At 37.8% G+C, this 12,109-nt stretch overlaps 1 pseudogene; it reads right to left on the reverse strand.

Moving 5' to 3' along the window:
* Nucleotides 1-307: 307 nt before the first annotated feature.
* On the reverse strand, nt 308-811 carry LOC118836343 (annotated as a pseudogene).
* Between the last annotated feature and the right edge of the window lie 11,298 nt (nt 812-12,109).

Here is a 12,109-nt window from a genome sequence, read left to right on the forward strand (position 1 = left end):
TGTCACACCAAACAAGACCAGAATGCTCTCTATCCCTTGGACAACCACTCAGGATAAACCACAAATAAAACCTCCTTTGGGCTGAGATACATTGCTCCCTTCTGAGAGGGCAAGTAAAAGGGAGGGGAACTGGGACCGTTTTTTTTTTTTGGCAGGTCTCCTCATTCCCTATAGATATTGCAGTACTGTTAATAAAAATATATATGCTTCTCTTTAAAGCATACAAAAAAATTCCATAGGCAATATTGTGGAGGCCTTTCTTTTGTCTCCAAATGCTGTGCCGTCTTCTCTCTGCCCCTCCTGTGTGTTATTTCTTGGTCGTTTTGCGGATCAAGGTCATTCTCTGTTTGTGAGCCTCTGTGGTGCAGGCCTGTTTGTAGGGTCATATTTCTTCTGAACCAAAACCTGGGATCCACATGTTCCATTGGCACTCTAAATGCAGCTGGACATCTTTGACCTCTAACGTGTTAGATTTTCAATGCCAGGCCAATTGGCACACTGCTGTCACTACACTCTCGATGAAGTCATCAGCAATCTGTAGGAGCATCTCTTCCACATCGTCATCCAGCTGTTCATTGGGATCTAATTCTCTAACCAGGTCCTGTAATTTCTTCTTGGTCAAAACCTGATTGCTTTCTGGACTAAGACTTCCCCTGCCCCCTGGGGGGCCTGCCATCTTTCCCACTGTGGTACTGTTGGCCATGGACCCTTGAGTGGGGGGTATGTTGGAAGGTTTGGGTTTTATCGATGAAAAGTTGGAGAGGCTGATCAGGGCTGAGGGCCCAAACTGGTTCATAATCTGCCGGGCTTTGGCCTTCAGTTCATGGAGCTTGTCAAGGTCATGTTTTTTTGGGGGGATTGTGGGGACCAAGGCCAATTAACCTCGGCCAAGTCTTATCTGTCCATGATCCCTGGGCTCCCAACCAGCACAAACTTGCACTGCCAACTGCTGGGTCCGACTGTGCTTCTCCCACACAAGATTTAACAGCCAAGATCACAAAGACGCAGAGAACTTGGAATATGATCCAGAGGGGAAAAGATATTGGTTTGTCTACAGGGGAAAAATAGACCTCTAATAATTTAGAGTACTCCCAAGCATTTCTTTTTTTTTTCTTTAAATTAATTTATTTAATTTTAGTTTTCAACATTCATTTCCATAAGTTTTTGAGTTTTAAATTTTCTCTGCTTCCTCCCCTCCCCTCTCCATAAGACAGCATGCAATCTGATAAAGGCTCTACATATACATTCTTATTAAACAAATTTTCACATTAGTCATGTTGTAAACAAGAATTAGAATAAATGGGAGAAATGATGAGAAAGAAAAAAAAAAGAGAGAGCAAATAGTATGCTTCAATCTGCATTCAGACTCCATAGTTCTTTCTCTGGATGTGGATAGCATTTTCCATTGTGAGTCTTTTGGGGTTGTCTTAGGTCCTTGCATTGCTGAGAAGAGACAAGTCTATCAGAGTTAGTCATCACAGATAATAATTGTGTACAGTGTTCTCCTGGTTCTGCTCCTCTCACTCAGCATCGGTTCATCTAAGTCTTTGTAGGTTATTATGAAGTCTGTCTGTGCCCCATTTCTTAGAGCAGAGTAGTATTCCATTACATTCATATACCACAACTTGTTCAGCCATTCCCCAATTGATGGTCATGCCCTCAATTTCCAATTCTTAGCCACCACAAAAAGAGCTGCTGTAAATGTTTTTGTATATGTGGGTCCTTTTCTCATTTTTATGATCCTTTTGGAATACAGCCCTAGAAGTGGTATTGCTGGGTCAAAGGGTATGCACATTTTTATAGCCCTTTGGGCATAGTTCCAAATTGCTCTCCAGAATGGTGGGATCAGTTCACAACTACACCAACAATGCATTAGTGTTCCAATTTTTCCAAATCTCCAACATTTATCATTTTCTCATTTTGTCATGTTAGCCAATCTGACAGGTGTGATGTACTTCCAAGCATTTCTGATGAGAAGACCAGAGCTGTATAGAAACTTTGGAGTTTAAATAGGAGTGAAGAGAAGCATAAAAAGTAAATAAAAACAATAATTGACCAAGCAAAGATAAAGTGCTTGCATTCTACTATAGAGGGATGATACATGTAGACCTCTTTTGATACTGATCATCATCAGGGGTTGTAGAGGGAGTTAATTAGACAAGGTCTGGGAATGGTTCTGTCTTGATGATCTTAAGAGAATAATGGAAAGGGAAAGAAAGAGGAATACAGTGGGGGCCAAAGTGGGGAGGAAAGGAAAAGTTAGGGAAAAGTATCTCATTATCTTATTATTAGGGTACACAACTAGACAGTTATATAAACAAGGAGGAAGGGATGAGAGAGCAGTTGATACTTCAACCTGAATCTCATCAGCACTGATGAGAGAGAGAGAGAGAGAGAGAGAGAGAGAGAGAGAGAGAGAGAGAGAAACAGAGAGAGAGAGAGTTGAGAGAGTTGGGTACGGAAATACATTTCATGCTGTAGGGAAATAGGAGTGTAAAGGGAAAAGGGGAAAGGCAATTAGAGTTTAAGGAAGAGATTAGTCCTAAGTAAAACAAATTCCAAGGATGTACAAAAAGTATTTATAGCTCTTTTGAAGTGTCAAAGAATGGGAATCCGAGGGGCTGCCTATAAATTGGGGGAATGGATGAACAAGTTTTGGTATATAAATGTCATCAAATACTATTGTGGTTTAAGAAATGATAAAGGGGATAGTTCCTAAGAAACCTGGGAAGATTTGTATGACTTAAAGCTTAGTGAAATGAATGGTATCAGGAGAATAATTTTTACAAAGACAACAATATGGTAATGGTAAAAAAAAACTTTAAAAGAATTAGGAACTCTTATCAGTGTAATGACCAACCATGATTCCAGAATATGAATGAAATATGCTACCCACCTCCTGATGGAGAGGTGGAGGAGTCAGAAAGCAGAATGAGTGAATATTTTTTTGGACATGGCCAATGCAGAAAATTGTTTGGATATTTATAACAGGGTTTGGTTTTCTTTAGTTCTTAAGTTGGATGAGTATTTGGGGTGGGAGAGTTAGAAGACAAATTATTGCTAATTGAAAAAAATAAAATATAATTTAAAAAATGAAGTACAAGCTCATCTGCCAAACATTACTGGTAGAAGATTGTTAGCAGTCTCATCTCATGAGATAGCAAATAGTAATTTAAAAGCAAATGAGAGTTCATAGATCTTGGTATGAAATTCAGCTAAGTAAGATCATACTAAGAACATGTATAGACGAAACTTGGAGGATGACAAATAGATGAGAAATACGATAGTACACCTATGGGCAATATATAGTCATCAGCAATGGAAAAAAAAACGCTGTGCTAACCAATGCACTCAGTGTGGAAGTGTCATTGGTATTTAAGAAGATGAAGTTAGTCCCTTTGAGCCAGTAATAACACTACAAAGCTTATATCCCAAAGAGGACAAAGGCAGAGGGAAAGGACCCACATGTACAAAAATATTTATAGCACCTCTTTCTTATTATAACAAAGAACTGGAAACAAAGTATGTGTTCATCATTGAATGAACTGCGGTATAGGAACAAAATTATGCTATAGGAATGTAATGGAATATTATTATTGCATAAGAAATGATGTATATGAGGAATTCTGAGAAACCAAAAAAGACTTGTGTGAATTGATGTAGAGGGAAATGAGTAGAACAAAAAATAAAACACAACAATTTATGTAATCACTACAATAACATAAAGGTAAACAATTCTGAAAGACAGTGCAATGATCAATGTGTTGATTTATTTTTCTTGACTATACATTTATTTGTTACAAGAGAGGGCTTTTATGGGGGAGAGAAGAAAATAATAGTGATGCAAAAAAAGAATAGAAATGAAAAGAAAAAATAAGAGACTATCAATGAAACATTTAAAAATATACGTAAGAGAACAAAGAGATACTCAGACATGAATAAAGACAAACAGGCTGTTTTGTTATTATCATGCAAATTTAATATGATTTTTAAAAAAAAATGTTAACAGAAATCCAGTTTCACATGTGACCCTCTTTTGAATTGTTTCCTGTATATTGAAATGTTCAGCACTTAACTCCAATTGCCCTGCCTTACCCCCTCCAAAAAAAAAAGGTTTGTGTTTGTTGATGTTTGCTAAGGTCATCAGGCTTGGTAATAAAAAATAAAAATTTTAAAAAGAAGCCATCAGGAAAAACTACTGGATATAACAAAAGAAATCAGACTAATTTAAAAAAAAATCCTCATACTGAAAGCAAAATGACATCCTGAAAAGATTATTGGTTTTGGATTCATATTATCTCAATTTGAATCAGAATTCTGTTACTTACTATGTGATGTCTTTAAGGAAGTTACTTAACTTCTTTGGGCCTCATTTTCTCATCTCCAAAATGAGATAGTTAGAGGCAATAATCTATAAAGTCTCTTCTATCTTTAAATCCTATGATCTCATTGTAAAAAGCTTTCAGGCATAGATTTTCAAGATATCTCAAAATGGTGCTTGAGAACTGCCTAACAGGTATTCATTCTTCAACTTGGAAAGAAGGAGGCTTATGAAAATAAATATAAGCAAATAATTGGGGAAAATGCAATATGTCTTTTTAAGAGTGGGCAAATGAAGTCTTCTGCGAAGGATTTGGCAGAATTCAATTGCCTAGGTAAATTGAAAGCAAAGTCACTTAATTGGAATTAAAAGAAACCTAGCATTTACTAACTCTTAAGTAAGAAATCAGGCAGGTATGTGGTACAGGCGAAGTCAGGAAGATTCATCTTCTTGAGTTCAAATCTGGCCTCAAACACTTACTAGCCATGTGACCCCAGGAAAGTCACCTAAATCTTTTGCCTCAGTTTCCTCATCTGTAAAATGAACTGGAGAAGGAAATGGCAAATCACTTTAGCATATTTGCCAAGAAAACCCCAAATGGGGTCACAAAGAGTCAGAAATGAACAAAAACAACAACAACAAAAGTAAGAGACCAAATTAGAGGCAGTTTACTTGACAGAATGAGAAACTGTTCAATTCTAATCCAGGAAAAAATAAAGTTTTGTAATGAATTTCACCTTACTAAGAAAATAAGCTAATTTGCAAATGAGAGACTCAGTGCAGTGAAGAAAACTATTTATGAAGGTGGTTTGAGATATGATTTGGAAGTAAAGATGTACTGGACTGTTAGCGCCTCTCTATCTAAATGTTGTGATTTTAAAATTATTAATGACTTTTGTGTGGAAGGCAATGTCTTTCTGTCTTAAGTATTCAAAATAAGTATATTCAGTTTGTTAAAGTTAACTCAGTACTTTGGGAAGTCCATTTCCATTGAGAAGCTTTGTCTCTTTCCAAGAGCCTCTGAATTTTTGCTCCAGTAAGATCATAAACCCTTGTCAGCTCTATGAAAGAAGCTAGGGGTAGGGTAAGGGTAGAGGTGAGATGTGAATAGGGGCCTTATAAATTCTACCCTAAGACTAGAGATAATTTTAAGACATTGGCTTATGGAAGAACTAAGACCCCCTTCCCCAACGCGAACCTATATTCATAGCCTAAGGAGGAGGAGGGGCGGTGCAGAAGGGGGTGGGAAATAGCTTAAAGTTTTGCTTATGGCAAAGGAATTATTAATTTTGTGAATTGTCTGACTACTGATTATGAAATCTATGGAAACTAACTGGATAAATTGTAATTCAATTGATACACACACAGATCAATGTTATACCTTTGAATCAACTTTGGATCGCTAGAACAAAGTTTATTCCCTTTTGTCCTAGGGATTGATATACAGTGCATTAAGTCAAAAGTGTCAAGCACAGAACCAGATTAAAATGTAATTGGGAAATATTTAACAAAAACAACTTTAGAGAGAATATTACACTTTAAGATCGAGCCAATATGTTGCCCACAGGAATCCTTATGCATGGGATTAGTTGGCTGTTTCCATTTGAGTTTGACACTAGTGCATTAAGCAGTGTATTGTAGCCAGTGTCTTTCTGGGTTTTGAATTCTGGGAATGAATTATGTATTAATTTACATGTAAAACCCCCAAATGTGATTATTTTCTTTATTTCCAATGACTGATTTTTGCATCAGGATGTATTAACCTGAGAAAGAGAAACCTAAAGATTTTTGGAAAGTCCTTGTATGTACTTCATAAGTACCAATATTTCTACTAATTGTTACTTATTGTAGCAATTTATACTTTATTGTGATATTGTTGTTGATTTGAAAAACAAATTTGTATCTTGCTCTTAAGTTATAAGCTCTGGAACTTGCTATGTGAGGTTGAACATTTTGGGTTTGAGATTTTATTTTCCCTGAGTTTGAATCCAGATATAACTCTCAATTATTTTTAAACTGTTGGAAGTTGTTCACGATTCAAGGGAAGATGCCAAGAGCTGCTCAAAAGGAATGCTATTGAAAAATGTAGATGCCTGGGAAGGTTGAGAAGATGGTCTTATGAAGGTAATGGCAGGATCCTCTTGACTCAGTTTCCTCACTGTGCTATTTCCTTTTTGAATGGGAATATTTCCAATCTTGTAGATAATGAGTCTGGCTGTGGGAAATTTTGAACAATGTGGAACTCTGTTGCATGACTGGCTGTTCAAAAAGGTATTTATGACCTTTACCTGAAATTAAGCAAAGGAGTTTTGTCCCTTTGTCACCATGTCCCTTGGGGGCATCTAGGTGGTGCAGTGAGTACAGCACTGGCCCTGAAGTCAGGAGGACCTGAGTTCAAATTCGGCCTCAGACACTTGACACATGTACTAGCTGTGTGACCTTGAACAAGTCACTTAATCCCAATTGCCCTGCCAAAAAAACAAACAAAAAAACCCCCATGTCCCTCCTCTTTTCATAGCACTTTTCTCTGATCATGACAGAACTACAAATGTTTTATAGTGAAACTTATTGTTACAATCACATGGTATTACTAAGCCTACTGTAACGGGATGCAAGTATAAAGGCCCCTATTGCTTGTATTTCTACTATTCTGAATTTGTGACCATTACTTGTCTCAACTTCCTTAACCTAGGCAAGCAGGACAAATCAATTATTAGACTTGGCATTCTTTTGCCCATTGGTTTAATAGTTACATATTAAGATAGAAGATTATATCCTTATATTTTCATATTCTTTCTGTCTAAATAATCCTTCCCCTCCCATGATTTGAGGATAAAATATATCCTCGAAAGGGGGAAAAAGATAAAGGTGTAAAAGCTCTAATTCTTAATTGATTAGTAAATCCTAGTTTGAGAAAGGCAACAAGATTAGATAGCTTCTATTTATGTACTAGAATGTATGTAGTTGGCTCCTAAATGTTTTCCAATTGGTAAAAGAAAAAACACTATAGGCTTGGTTGGTCATTTAAAAAAAGGTAACTGAAAAAGTAGAGCACAGTCCTGAACCTCCTTTAACTCCATTTAAAGATCTACAGATGCCTATCTATATAAATGCCTACATATACAGATTTTGATTATGTTGTCATAATTGTCTATAAATTCTCAAGTCAGAATGAATCTTTTACATATAGACTTGCTTTAGTAGCTGAAAAGAAATTTTGTAATCAACTTTTTTTCCTGTTTGAGATCTCTCTGAAAATATCAAGGAAGAGAAGGATTCATTTTATGGATCAAAACCACAAACTGCATCATCCATATCACCTAGAAAGTTTGGGTATGGTAGGAAAAAAAACAAATGACATGTGAAAATTGAAATTCTCAAAATTTTCAGATGACTTGTGTGTTGTCTAGTCTGATGTTCTTCACATAGCTCTGATGTTAATAAAGTTAATGCAAAAAAGGCCAACTCATCTCCACCACAGGGCATATGGAGGGGAGCCATGTGCAAGAAGGCTAAAAATATAGGATGGGATTGGGCTATAGTGAGCTTTAAATGCCCACAGAGGACTTTATGTTTAAGCTTAGAAACCCTCAATAATAGTAAGGAAGCTCAGCAGAGGAGTAGGTTGAGAGGAAAGACAATGAGCTCAGTTTTAAATAAGCTAAGTTTTTTTTTTTACCTCAGTTAGCTATCATTTTAATCTTTTTTTTATTTAAATTTATTTATTTAACATATTTGGTTTTCAGCATTGATTTTCACAACAGTTTGAATTACAAATTTTCTCCCCATTTCTACCCTCCCCCCCCTCCAAGATGGCATATATTCTGGTTGCCCTGTTCCCCAGTCAGCCCTCCCCTCTATCGCCCCCCTCCCCTCTCATCCCCTTTTCCCTTCCTTTCTTGTAGGGCAAGATAAATTTCTACGCTCCATTGCCTGTGTATCTTATTTTTTAGTTGCATGCAAAAACTTTTTTTTTTTGTTTTTGAACATCTGTTTTTAAAACTTTGAGTTCCAAATTCTCTCCCTTCTTCCCTTCCCACCCACCCTCCCTAAGAAGTCAAGCACTTCAACCTAGGCCACGCATGTATCATTATGTATAACCCTTCCACAATACTCATGTTGTGAAAGGCTAACTACATTTTGCTCCTTCCCAACCCATCCCGCTTTATTGAATTTTCTCCCTTGACCCTGTCCCCTTTACAAAGTATTTGTTTTGATTACCTCCACCCCCATCTGCCCTCCCCTCCATCATCCCCTCCTTTTATTTTTTTTTAATCTTCCTCCCTCTTCTTTCCTGTGGGGTAAGATACCCAACTGTGTATGTATGGTATTCCCTCCTCAGGCCAAATCTGATGAGAGCAAGGTTCACTCATTCCCCCCTCACCTGCCCTCTCCCCTCCTCCCACAGAACTGCTTCCTCTTGCCACCTTTATGCGAGATAATCCACTCCATTCTATCTCTCCCTATCTCCCTCTCTCAGTATGTTGCTCTCTAGTCCCTTAATTTCATTTTATTTCTTTTAGATATCTTCCCTTCATCTTCAACTCACCCTGTGTCTGCTCTCTCTCTTTTACATATATATATGTATATATATACATAAAAACACACACATATATATACATACATACACATTCACCTATATATACATAAATATATATATATGCATATTCCCTTCAACTACCCTAATACTGAGGTCTTATGAATCATACACATCGTCTTTCCATGTAGGAATGTAAACAAAACAGTTCAACTTTAGTAAGTCCCTTGCAATTTCAGTTTCTTGATTACCTTTTCATGCTTCTCTTGATTCTTGTGTTTGAAAGTCAAATTTTCTATTCAGTTCTGGTCTTTTCACTGAGAAAGCTTGAAAGTCCTCTATTTTATTGAAAATCCATATTTTGCCTTGGATAAATAAGCTAAGTTTGAGATGAGCAGCTAGGTGGCACAAGGGATAGAACACCCATCTTGGAGTGAAGAAGATAGGAATTCCAATCCTTCCTCAGATATTTACTAGCTGTGTGACCCTGGGCAAGTTACTTAATCCAGTTTGCCTCAGTTTCCTCATCTGCAAAATGAGCTGGAGAAGGAAGTGGCAAACCACTCCAGTATCTCTGCTAAGAAAACCTCAAATGGGGTCACAAAGTCAGACATGACTGAAACCAACAGTAGCAACAAGTTTGAGATGCCTATAGAACATCCCATTTGAAATGTTCAATAGGCATTTGGCAATGTGGTCCTGGAGTTCTGGAGACTAGGAATGGATAGATACATAGCTATGGGATTCATTTGCACAGAGATGATAATGAAACCCATGAAATAGAAACTCCTCTATTTGGCAATTAAAGCCTCCATAGTTTGGCTGCTACCTCCCAAGGCTACCTTTCAATTGCACATCCCTTGCCTTTGCTTGTGCTACATTTCAGCAGACTGATCTATTTGCTGTTCCCTGAACTCAACATTCCAACTTCTGCCTCTTCCTGCCTTGTCCTTGAGTGCAGAGATTATTATACTTTTGTCTTTGAATCCTGCTCTGCCTGGAATGCACTCCCTCCTCACCCTTGCCTCTTAGAATCCTTAGGTTTCATCAAGGCTCAGCTCAGATGCCACCTCTTATGGGAAGCCTTTCCTGGTTCCCATAGCTGATAGAGCTTCCTCCTCCAAATATGGTTATCTGTTTTCTGTGTCCTATCCACACTACAATAGAATATAAGCTCCTTGAGAGAAGGGGGCCATTTTCCGTTTCATCTTTGTATCAATTAACAAGCATTTATTTAATGCTTTACTATGTGCCAAGCACTGTACTAAGTACCAGGGATATAAAGAAAGGCAGTGTCTCTAACCTAAAGGAATGTACATTCTGATGGGGGAGACAAAATGAATGTAAACTGGTACATGAAAATACATATAGAGTAGATAGAAGGTAACCTTAGAGGGGAAAGCTCTAGCACCTTGCAGGAATGGGAAGGCCTTCCGTAGAAGATATCCCCAGGACCTTGTAGGTGTTAAATAAATGTTTATTGGATTGGATTTGATGACATAGTTATTGTACTGAGTCCCCAAAAAAAACAACAGGACTTTCTTTATGAGACCCATAGTTACTAAAAAGAGCTCAGTCTTGCTTGCCCAGATTATAGCAAGCAATACAATAACTTAGTCTGTTGGGACAATGATCTAGATTCACAATAGGATAGGAGATTAAGCCAGATCCGAATTAGGACATTTATCCACTGCTTTTAATGATCATAAATAGTTCACTTGCTGCCTCAAGAGATTCTATTTTTTAAAACCAATATTCTCCAACTGATGTTATATGGCTTCAAATGGCAGAATATTTTGATCTCAGAAGAACCATGATTACAGGGTTTGCCCGTAAGGCAACGGAAAGATGCTTAGTGGGCATAAGCAGGCTGCAGTATATTATCAATGATGACTTGTGCCTGTGGAGAAACAATATCAAGGACATACATGAACTGAAAAGGATATGGGCCAGTCAGGTCTTGAGGGTGAAGAATAGCAAATGAAGAGCTTGAGTGTGGCACTTTCATCCAGTCAATACTAAGAGAGGCAGAAAAAGGCTTCTAGCACATTAGATAAATACCCCATTAGAAAAATGCATGGACAAAAATGACAAAAAAAATAGGAAGGATAGATAACTTATAATATACCAATCCATCGCAAATCAATCAGCAAGCATTTATTAAGCACTTACTACATGCCAGGTACAGTACTAACTGCTGGGGATACAAAGAAAGGCAAAAACCATGGTCTCTGCTATTATAGAGCTGACATTCTAATGAAGGAGACAGCATGTAAACAACTATGTACATACAAGATATATACAATGTGTAAAGGGGGGTAATTTCAGAGGCAAGGTACTAACAGTGAGGGGAAGGTAGGAGTGAAGAAGAGTATTGGAGGAAGTCAGAGAAGTCAGGAGGCAGAGGGGAGGAAGAAAATTCCAGGCATGAGGGACAGCCAGTAAAAAGCACAGTCAGGAGATGGTACATCTCGGGCAAAGAATGAGCAAGGCCAGTGTTGTTGCATCATATAGTCTGCAGAAGGGAGTAGCATAAGAAGACTGAAAAGGTAGGAAGGGGACAGGTTGTAAAGGGCTTTCAAAGGCAAACAGAAGATTTTAGACTTGATCCTAGAGGTGACAGAGAGCCACTGGAGTCTAATGAATGGAGAAGGCACGATTTGGACAGACTTGTAATTCAGCAGCTGAGTGGAGGATGTACTTGAGTGGGGAGAGACTCATGTCACAACGACCAACCACAAAACTATTGTAGTAGCTTAGGTGTAAGGCGATGAGGGCCTGCACTGAAGTGCCGGTTGTATGAGCAAAGAGAAAGGGGAATATACAAGAAGTGTCATGAGGGTAGAAATGACAAGAATTGGCAAGAGATTGAGTATACAGGATGAGTTGAAAAGAAGTGTCAAGAAAGATGAGATTGCAAGCTTGAGATCATGGATACTTTCAAGAAATCCATAATTCCCATCTTTAGCTCTTCAACAGCCCTTTATATCTAACTTCTCCAACATGATGGTTATTTTTGGATCATCCAGGACCATAGGGAAAGCACAAAAGGAAAAAAAAGAGGAGGAAAAATGTGATGTAGGGGAGCTATAAAATGCCTAGGGGAAACAAATAGTAAGGGTTTACAACAAAAGAGATGTTCTTAAACTCTTTCATAGACTAGAGCTCTGTTTTTCATTCTACAAATTCTTTTGACTCCTGACTCCGTTGGTAGTTTGGTGCAGATGGAAGATTTTACATTCATAGTAAGC

Source organism: Trichosurus vulpecula, chromosome 1 (assembly GCF_011100635.1).
Source record: "Trichosurus vulpecula isolate mTriVul1 chromosome 1, mTriVul1.pri, whole genome shotgun sequence".
In the NCBI taxonomy this organism is placed as follows: domain Eukaryota; kingdom Metazoa; phylum Chordata; class Mammalia; order Diprotodontia; family Phalangeridae; genus Trichosurus; species Trichosurus vulpecula.